Source organism: Panthera pardus, unplaced genomic scaffold (assembly GCF_024362965.1).
Source record: "Panthera pardus isolate Hobbes unplaced genomic scaffold, ASM2436296v1 HiC_scaffold_3, whole genome shotgun sequence".
In the NCBI taxonomy this organism is placed as follows: domain Eukaryota; kingdom Metazoa; phylum Chordata; class Mammalia; order Carnivora; family Felidae; genus Panthera; species Panthera pardus.
The window spans coordinates 13,269,069-13,276,732 of NW_026526876.1; the positions used below are offsets into that span (position 1 = coordinate 13,269,069).

A 7,664-nucleotide genomic window follows, 5' to 3' on the forward strand; every position below is an offset into this window, starting at 1 on the left:
TTACAGCAAAACCTAACACTGTTCTGGGAACCTCTTCTGGTTGCAGGTGCGACGGGAGAGCTGACCAGAGACTGCAGAGGCCTTGCAGGACTGGGAGGTGCTGGAACTTGGTGCAACCCAGGCAGCAGCTGAGACGCCAGAAGGGCCACGCCCCAGGAGTCAGGGCAGCACACGAGGAGTAAGGGACAAAGTTAAATTACCTGAAGTGAAGAGCTCATTGAATTTTCTGGACAACAGACAGGGCACAGCTGAAGAGAGGGTTTTTCAACTCAAAGTTCCATCAGGAGAAAGCACCTGAAAACTCAGAAAAAAAAATCAAAATGAGAAAAAGATAACAGAGAGCAATGTTAGAGATGTATGAACAGGATCGAATGGTCTGATGTACAACAGTCGAAAGTTGTACTTCCAGAAGGAAGGAGAAAGAAAATGGAGTAGAAATATTTGAAGGGAGAATGTGTAAGAATTTTACACAGCGGGGCGCCTGGTTAGCTCAGTCGGTTGAGTGTCCGACTCTTGATCTCATCTCAGGATGTGACCTCATGGTTTGTGAGATCGAGCCCTGCGTGAGGCTCCACGCTGGGAGTGGAGCCTGCTGGGGGTTCTCTCTCTGTCCCTTCTCTTCGCTTGTGCTCTCTCTCAAAATAAACAAAGAATTTTACAAATTGATAAGAATACACCAACCACAGATCCAAAAAGTTTGGTAAACCCCAAAGAGAACAAATTCAAAGAAAAACATGTGGAGGCATATCACAGTCCAGCTTCTGAAAACCAAAGATAAAAATAAATGTCCTAACAGGAGAGGCGCCTGGGTGGCTCAGTCAGTTAAACGCCTGACCTCGGCTCAGGTCATGATCTCACGGTTTGTGAGTTCAAGCCCCGTGTTGGGCTCTGTGCTGACAGCTCGGAGCCTAGAGCCTGCTTTGGATTCTGTGTCCCTCTCTCTCTCTCTCTGCCCCTTTCCCACTTATGCTCTGTCTCTGTCTCTCTCTCTCAAAAATAGACGTTAAAAAAAAAGTTCTAAAAGGAGACAAAATTGAAAAGACACATCACATTCAGGGAAACTAAATGAGAATGACTTATCACAAGCAGTGGTGCCAGAAGACAGAGACGGCATCTGCAAAATGCTGAATGTCAGACGGTCCTCCAGACCAGTATTCAATACCCAACAAAAATATCCTTCAAAGAGTAAAGACGTAATTAATTTTAACACACGTAAAAAAAGGTATTTTCAGATCAACAAAAGCTGAAGAATGTCACCAGAAGAGGCCTTCAGAAAAGTAATGACGTTTTTCAGGCCACAGGAAGGTGACGGCAGTGGAATCCCAGACCCGCACGAGGGCACGAAGACCTGGGCAGACGATGGAGTGGGTGACTGTAAAAACATTTAAAATAACTTCTTTAAAAAATTATGGAACAAATGCTTGAAGCAAATTTTAAAGTCGCACGTTCCGGGCTTTAGAGCAATGCTGTGCAATACAGTTTCCGATGCGTTCAGTCATGGTGCCTGCCCGGCACAGGAGCCGCCGCCCCGGGGGGAGCTCGTGGGCACTTCCAGTGTGGCTAGTGGAACTGAGGAGCTGAACTTTAAGGCTGCATTTGGTTATAATTAATGTAATTGTGTGTTTAAATAGCCACATGCGGCTAGTGGCTACCAGATCAGACAATGCAACCCACAGAAATAAAAAATACGATCACAAGAGAAGAAAAGAAGAGGGAAGTCGGCGTTATTTCACTGTTTCGAGGTTCTTACCTGGTTAATCAAGTGGTGTATGATTCCAAAGTGAGCCGTGGTAAGTGAAGGGTACTTACTGTAATTTATAGCTCAACCACTAATAGAAGTATAAATCTATATATTATATATGGGATATAATACCTATAGGTAAAAAAATATAAGGAGATAAGATGGAATTTAAAAAATTCGTGAATAGTCCAATAGGCCAGGAAGAAGACAGAAAGCTCAGATGGGACAAATACAGAACAAGGTTGTGGCTTTAAACCCAACTGTGTCAGTTACTATATTAAATGTAAATGTGTGGAACAGTACAATTAGAAGCCAGAAACTTTAGACTGAGTAGAAAGGAAAAGAGAAAAACCACCCGACCTACGAGTTTACAAAACACTCTTGCAGCCTAAAGACGAAGACGAGCTGAAGGTACGAGGATGGATAAAGCAGTGTCACGCAAACACCTGGCACCAGACCAGCCGCCTCAGGTAAGGGCTGTCACAGGAGACTGGTCCACGGGGTCAACTGTGGGTTGACAGGGTCAACTCAGCAATAAAATGCAAGAATCCTAAGTGCATATCATCACAGTCTCCAGGACTCCTGGCTGGCTCAGTGGAGCGTGTGACTCTTGATCTCTGGGTTGTGGGTTCAGGCCCCACGTTGGGTGTAGAGATTGCTTAAAAAGATGAAATCCTTGGGGAGCCTGGGTGGCTCAGTCAGTTAAGTATCCAACTTTGGCTCTGGTCATGACCTCACAGTTCGTGAGTTCGAGCCCCGCATCGGGCTCTGTGCTGATAGCTCGGAGCCTGGAGCCTGCTTTGGATCCTGTGTCTCCCTCGCTCTCTGCCCCTCCGCCCTCACGCTCTGTCTCTCTCTCTCAAAAATAAACATTAATTTTTTTTTTAAAGGATGAAATCTTTAAAATAACAAACCTAACATCCAAAGGTTCAAAGCAAAAATTGACAGATCTGAAATGAGATAGAAAAGAACCTACAAATATAGTTCAAGATGTTAACAGTTGGCTATGCAGTTACCAGAACGAGCAGGCAGAAAAGTCTAGAAGGCAAAGAACAACGAGGCCTGGACCTTCCAGCGTTTATGTCAGGCAGGCCTGGCTGGAGAGAGTGTTGTCAGAACCCTGTGCTGGTTGACAAACCGCTTGTGCGGCGTTTTCTGCGTGCCAGGTACGGCTTTAAGGACTCTGTGGGTCTTGACTCAGGCTGCCCTGTGATAGAGCTCTACTGGACAGACGCTCCAACGGCCTGTATCACACCCGGGCAGCGAGGGCACAGTGACCTGCCCACTCCAGGCCAGCCTATACTGCCCTACGCGGTAAGCAAAACTGAGGCTTCCTCTATATGCCACTCAGTAAAAAGGGTGCCAATTCTTAATGTTATCCCTGTGAATTTTTATAGTCTCTAAGAAACATAAATCGGAAGAAAATCCGCCACTGCCGCTGGTTTCATTTAACAAGATAATACAATGTGATTGCAAGTCCTGTGGTCCTAAGAATGTCACCCCGTGCATCAGCATTTTCCCCTGAACTGAAACACCTTCAGAGGCTCGGCATTATGCACCAGGCGAAAGCCAGACCCAGCAACCTGTGTTTCCTGCAAACAGACGTTCTCCCTGTCCAGCTCCGGCCCAGATTTCCGTTTCCTCGCACTGCTCCCGGGTGGTGTGGGTGACCTGTGCCCACCCCAGCTGTCGGGCTCTGCCTACGGCTTGCCTGTGCCATACTCCCCTCCAAACAGCCCCCTTCCCCGCCTATTCCCGCCTCAGCCCTTGTTCATACGGCTCTCCCGCCGCAGCCAGGTACCCTCCTCCCCATCGATCCAATTCCCTCTTGACACAGTACAGTTGGCACTTGAACAACTCGAGGGGCAGGGTCGGGGCACCGACTCCCTTGACACCCCCAAAACTTTACCAGTAGCCTGCTGTTGACGAGAAGCCTTACCAATAACATAAATGGTTGATTAACAATATGTTCCTTGTTCTATGTTTTATATACTGCATTCTTCCCAAAGAAAAGGAAGCTAGAATAAAAACAAATGTTAGTCAAATCCTAAGAAAAACATTGATGGTAGTGTTCTTTTCGGAAAAAAAATCCACCTGTAAGGGGACCTACGCGTTTCAAACCTATGTTGTCCAAGGGTCCACTGCGTTTCCTCATTGTGGCCATTCTGTGCGCACAGGCGGGGGGGGGGCCCCAGGACTAACCTGTGTGTGTGTGACGCTTATTTGACATTTAATAACTTCTAGCCTGATGATGTTTCTTGCTGCCTTCCTTTCATTGTTACTTAGTTTCTGTGCTGTTAGGTCTTACCTCCCCAGCTGCTGGGGCCTCCAGTTAACGCCTCTGAGTGATTCAGTGCCAGTGGTAGATTGTCAGTATGTGTCCGTCTCGCGAAATCCTGTAACTGTGTTGACTCGGCTGCCCAGCGCTCATATTGCGTTCAACTCATCGTGGCTGTGGGTACACAGAGGAGACAAATATTCTAAATGTTCTTATTTTGGCCAAGCTTTCAAAGAAAATATAAGCTATACTCATGAAAATACAGCCCTGCTGATAAAACTGTAAATTTAAAAAGTATGGGGTGCCTGGGTGGCTCAGTCAGTTGAGCGTCGGACTTCAGCTCAGGTCATGATCTCACAGTCTGTGGGTTCGAGCCCCGCGTCGGGCTCTGTGCTGACAGCTCAGAGCCTGGAGCCCGCTTCGAATTCTGTGTCTCCCCCTCTCTCTGCCCCTCCCCCGACTCATTCTCTCTCTCCCTCTCTCTCTCTCTCTAAAATGAATAAACATTAAAAAAATTTATAAAATAAAAAGTATTATGGATGTAAATACTATATTAAGTAAATAATAAATTTCACAATTTCTGGTTTTCTTCTTTATAGAAACACAAATACTACAGTGTAAAAAACCATACATAAACCATCTGCTACCCAGCCTTCTGAGAAGAATGAGCTGTTCTGGTTGATTAAACGTCCTGGGCTCTGGGGCAGGAGGAGGCTGTCGGGGTGTCCCTCTGCCAACATCTCCATAGCACCAGGCGAGGAGTAGGCATTTTGTATATTTGTCACATCCCTGAAAGGAATTGAGGTCTACTTGATAAATCCAAATTGATATGATTATGAAGTTTCACACAGTTGTAAACAATCACAACCACCTGACATCAAAACCTTTCTGATGGTTTCAGGGGTCCCCCGCTGCCCGTGAGTATAATCACCAGTACCATTTGGTCAGTGTCGTGGTAGATACACAGAAGTACCTATCAGCATAGAGCTCACCCCAGTTGGTATAAGTAACTATATTGGTATATAGATCACTAAACAAAAGCAACAGATTCTTGAATATTGATTTGCTGAACTTGTGCCCTGTTTGATCTATAGAGTATCATCCCAATCAAAACCTCATCTGGTTTTTCTTATAAAAGTTGACAAGATGATGTTTTTTAATTTTATTTTTCATTTTTTAAAATGTACATCCAAAGTAGTTAGCATATAGTGAAACAATGATTTCAGGAGTAGATTCCTTAATGCCCCTTGCCCATTTAGCCCATCCCCCCCCCACAACAAGATGATTTTTTTTATGTTTATTTTTGAGAGAGACAGCACGAGTGGGGGAGGGGCAGAGACAGAGAGACACAGAATCCGAAGCAGGCTCCAGGCTCCGAGCTGTCGGCACACGGCCCGACGCGGGGCTCGAACCCACAAACTAACAGATCGTGACCTGAGCCGAAGTTGGACACTCAACCGCCTGAGCCCACCCCCCGCAGTGCCCCTGAAGAGAATTTAAAAGAACTCCTGAACCTCCATAATCTAAAAAAACCCCTAAATTTCTAAAAATAGGCAAGAGACTGGAGCACTGCCTCACAGAGAAGATACACACGCGGCAGCAAGCAGGCGAACAGTGTGCAGCGTCATTAGTCACCAGGCAAGTGCAACCCGAAACCGCAGAATGGCTACCATTAGTCACGACCCACCTTCCCAAGTGCAGAGGACACGTGAAGCAGGTAGAAGTCACACACTGGGGGGGGTACGGAGTGGGGCCACCACTTTGGGAAACAGAGTGGCAGTTTCTTGTATGCAGTTACACACACACACACACACGCACACGCACGCACACGCACGCACCCAACGCGCTTACCACGTGGTCCAGCCGGTCCACCTTCGGAACTCACCCAAGAAGGCCTATGCCTGCGGAGTGGCTCGTACGACAGTGTCCACAGCAGCTTTGTTCATAAAAATCAAAAGCAGAAACAACCCAAGTGCCGTCAGCAAGGAAGCGAAGAGACAAATCCCGTGCATCCAGGCGCTAGAGGGGCCGCGGGGAGGCAGAGCCGCCTCCTGGGCTCAAGTCCCCCCGCCCCGGGGAGGGGGGCCGCGCCGGCTCTCACACGTGCCTTCTGGGCTTCCTCCCAAGCATTTCGCTGAAAGTGCTTTGAGTTGCTACCAAAAGACACTTAGAACCTAGCAGAGTTTCGGGTGTTCGTGCCCTCTGACCCCGTAACTGCAGGTCTGGAACCGGCAGAGCAGCGCACGGGCCTCTATTCCTGCCCCGCGTGAAGACGGAAAGCTTACCCGACCTCAGGGTACACCAGCAGTGGCCAGTTGAGTGTCCACTCAGAAAGGAGCAAAGGGCGCATCTGCTGAGGTGCAGCGACAGGAGAGGTGGGTGCCGAGTGCGGTGCGTGTGGGGAGGACAGGCTGGCTCACCACCTGGTAACCGAGAAAGGTCCGAACAACATCCACCAACCGCCCACAGGAGCTGCTCCCATTTCCCAGGCCTCGGTCCTTTTCCATTACAAAAATAGTAAGTATGTCTTCCTTTGTAATCTCAATTTAAGATTAATTAAGTTTGGAAAACGTTATTGGATCGCTTAAGAGGTAAAAATTCGTGGGACACCTGGGTGGCTCGGTCAGTTAAGCATCAGACTCTTGATTTTGGCTCAGGTCATGATCCCATAGTTCGTGGGTTTGAGCCCCGAGTCAGGCTCAGTGCTGACAGTGTGGAGCCCACGTGGGATTCTTCCTCTCCCTCTCCCTCTGCCCCTCCCCTCCCTCGTTCTTTCTCTCTGTCTCTCTCTCAAAAATAAACATTAAAAAAGGTAAAATTTGGTAAAATGTTTTAAATCCCATCTGATTTTAGAAAAGGGTGAGTTTTATAGATGAATAATATACCTTCTTAATTGAATTTCATTCTAAACAAATGAGAGCGGCAGAGATAAATCTTAAAATACCAGTTTTTAAAAGAAAATACCAAGAAAATCATTAAATTTACTGATATTAACTGGACCCGAAAGCGTGTGTTTCTAAGACCTCCTTCATCAAAACCTCTTTTCAGCAGACATCCCTCAGGAGCTCTGGAGATGGGGAGACACGTGTTCCGACCCCAGGTACTCCAGGGGCAGGAAGGGGGTCAGTGGGTGTGTCCGGATGTGCAGGCTGCATGTGTGTCATAGAAGCCATCACACAGGCAGCTACGTGTATTTAGCTGCTGGGTTAAGGCAATGCTCCCAGACAGGAAGCCCTCAGAAGGTGACCAGGGGTGGCCAGGCCCTACACCAGCTTCCGATGTTCTCAACCACGTTCATCTGAGTTCAAGAAGAAAAGAGAAGATGGCCTGGGTGAGGGTGGGCATGAAACCATGAGCCATGTGGCCCTCCTAGTGACCGGTGTCCCATGGCTGGCCACACACAGACCAGCTGCCCTTAGCATCAGGGTCCAGCTATGTCTCCTCCTCCGGGCGACCTTTCTGAATCTCCGTGACAACGTTGGTGTCCCCAAAGGCACCCATGGAAAACATGCAAAACGTAGACTGTAGGACAGACATGAACTCAACAGCGGAAGGCAGGTTCTGAACAGAGGGGCCTCTGCTGCATCAACTCAGCCATCCCGGAGCTCCCCGTGGCCTCTCGGCATCCTGGACGTTGCTGGTCCT

At 47.9% G+C, this 7,664-nt stretch overlaps 1 long non-coding RNA gene across 1 annotated transcript; it reads right to left on the reverse strand.

The window, feature by feature from the left end:
* Positions 1 to 38: 38 nt before the first annotated feature.
* LOC109276737 (uncharacterized) lies at positions 39 to 6,039 on the reverse strand. Its single transcript, XR_008418840.1, has 3 exons — positions 5,871 to 6,039; positions 4,050 to 4,193; positions 39 to 294 (listed from the first exon to the last, which is right to left on the reverse strand). It is a non-coding gene; the product is annotated as an uncharacterized LOC109276737 (long non-coding RNA).
* Positions 6,040 to 7,664: the final 1,625 nt, after the last annotated feature.